Source organism: Pezoporus wallicus, unplaced genomic scaffold (genome assembly GCF_028554395.1).
Source record: "Pezoporus wallicus isolate ANWC-B61680 ecotype Strahan unplaced genomic scaffold, APGP_CSIRO_Pwel_v1 contig_2132, whole genome shotgun sequence".
Classification (NCBI taxonomy): Eukaryota; Metazoa; Chordata; class Aves; order Psittaciformes; family Psittacidae; genus Pezoporus; species Pezoporus wallicus.
In genome coordinates this window covers 1437134-1439428 of record NW_026637551.1, presented here as the reverse complement: position 1 = coordinate 1439428, position 2295 = coordinate 1437134, and positions in this window count along the sequence as shown.

Below are 2295 nucleotides of genomic sequence, written 5' to 3'. Positions count from 1 at the left end.
TTTGTGCTTACCGTAAAAACTGATTGTAACCATCTGTTGTAAAACACCCTCAGAAAGGGAAAACCTTCCTGGCTTCTAGTTGCTTGCCAACTGAAGCTCAGGCAAGGAAAATGAGAGAGCAGAAATACTGTTGTGCTGCTAAGTCCTGACCTGCAGGTTAGACAGTTGTTTGACTGCTGTTTGAAAGGAAGGTAACTGAAGTTTTCTACACAGAAATATTTTAGTTTTAATGCACATTGCCACTAAATTTTTTGAAATGTACACACTGTTAAAATACTGATTCTGACCTTGTTGTCAAGTCTCTCTTGACGTGACGCTGTCCCCTTAACACGTAGAACCAGCATTTTGGAGATGCCAGAGGGTCAGCACCTCAGCAAATGAGGGTATCTATCTCAGCAGCACTGCAAACTGCCATAACATAGGAGTTGCATGGCCCTATCTGGTACTGACAGGACTGAAGGGGGATTCACTGTGTGGGACGCCTGAGAAGAGCAAAGTGCTAAAAATTATCAGGAGATGGGTTCAGAACTGGTAGAAATGAGACTCCAGAGAATTACATCTATAACTTGTATGAAGATTGGGAATCATGGAATCGTAGAATCATAGAATAGTTAGGGTTGGAAAGGACCTTAAGAGCATCTAGTTCCAAGCCCCCTGCCATGGGCAGGGACACCTCACACTAAACCATGTCATCAAAGGCTCTGTCCAACCTGGCCTTGAACACCACCAGGGATGGAGCATTCACAGCTTCCCTGGGCAACCCATTCCAGTGCCTCACCACCCTTACAGTAAAGAATTTCTTCCTTAGATCCAATCTGAACTTCCCCTGTTTAAGTTTTAACCCATTGCCCCTTGTCCTATCACTGCAGTCCCTAGTGAAGAGTCCATCCCCAGCATCCCTATAGGCCCCCTTCAGACACTGGAAGGCTGCTATGAGGTCTCCATGCATCCTTCTCTTCTCCAGGCTGAACAGCCCCAACTTTCTCAGCCTCTCTTCATACAGGAAGTGCTCCAGTCTCCTGATCATCCTCGTGACCCTTCTCTGGACTTGTTCCAACAGTTCCATGTCCTTTTTATGTTGAGGACACCAGAACTGCACACAATACTCCAGGTGAGGTCTCACAAGAGCAGAGTAGAGGGGCAGGATCACCTCCTCTGACCTGCTGGTCACGCTCCTTCTGATGCAGCCCAGGATATGGTTGGCTTTCTGGGCTGCAAGCGCACACTGAAGCCGGCTCTGTTCAGTTTCTCATTGACCAACACCCCCAAGTCCTTCTCCGCAGGGCTGCTCTGAATCTCTTCTCTGTCCAACCTGTAGCTGTGCCTGGGATTGCTCTGGCCCAGGTGTAGGACCTTGCACTTGTCATGGTTAAACTTCATGAGGTTGGCATCAGCCCACCTCACAAGCGTGGCGAGGTCCCTCTGGATGGCATTCCTTCCCTCCAGCGTATCAACCGAACCACACAGCTTGGTGTCATCGGCAAACCTGCTGAGGGCACACTCAATCCCACTGTCCATGTCAGCGACAAAGATGTTGAACAAGACCAGTCCCAACACCGATCCCTCAGGGACACCACTCGTTACTGGTCTCCAGCCAGACACTGAGCCATTGACCACAACTCTTTGCGTGCAGCCATCCAGCCAGTTCTTTATCCACCGAGTGGTCCACCTATCAAATTGATGTCTCTGCAATTTAGAGACAAGGATGTCATGCGGGACAGTGAGAAAACATGGGCTGAACACAGTAATACAGAAGAGGCAGGACACCAGCTTGTTTAAGATTTTTTTTATAAGAGAGACCTTTTCCCTCTCCTTTTCACTTGAAACACAGTAACTTCCTGTTATTGGTACAACTTGTTTGGACTCCTCAGAATAAAAAGTCTGGAAACTGAAATCTAAAATGTGTTTTCTCTGAGGCTGTTGGTTCATACATAGACTTAAAAAAAATCCCAAACCACTACTAACTTAAAGGGTCTTTCATCTATTTGATGTGATTGTCTACTTTGTATCCAATCAAAATCTATGAATCCCAAGAGGTATGAGTACAAAAGAGTACTATGAGCTCAAAAGTGTAAAATCACTAATATCACTGTCACAACTCTAGCTGGCTTCAGCGGAGATGGTCTTCCACCCCAAAACCTGACCAGAACTCTGAGGTTTTGTAGCTAGCCTGTGTCTCTGTTTAAAACATTCTTATTAAGTGTCTTGGCTGTCCTGCATGTGACCCAGGTCAGCTTCGGAAATAAGGGCACAGTGTTAGAGACAAAAAAAAGCGTTTTCACTAAGACAGACAAT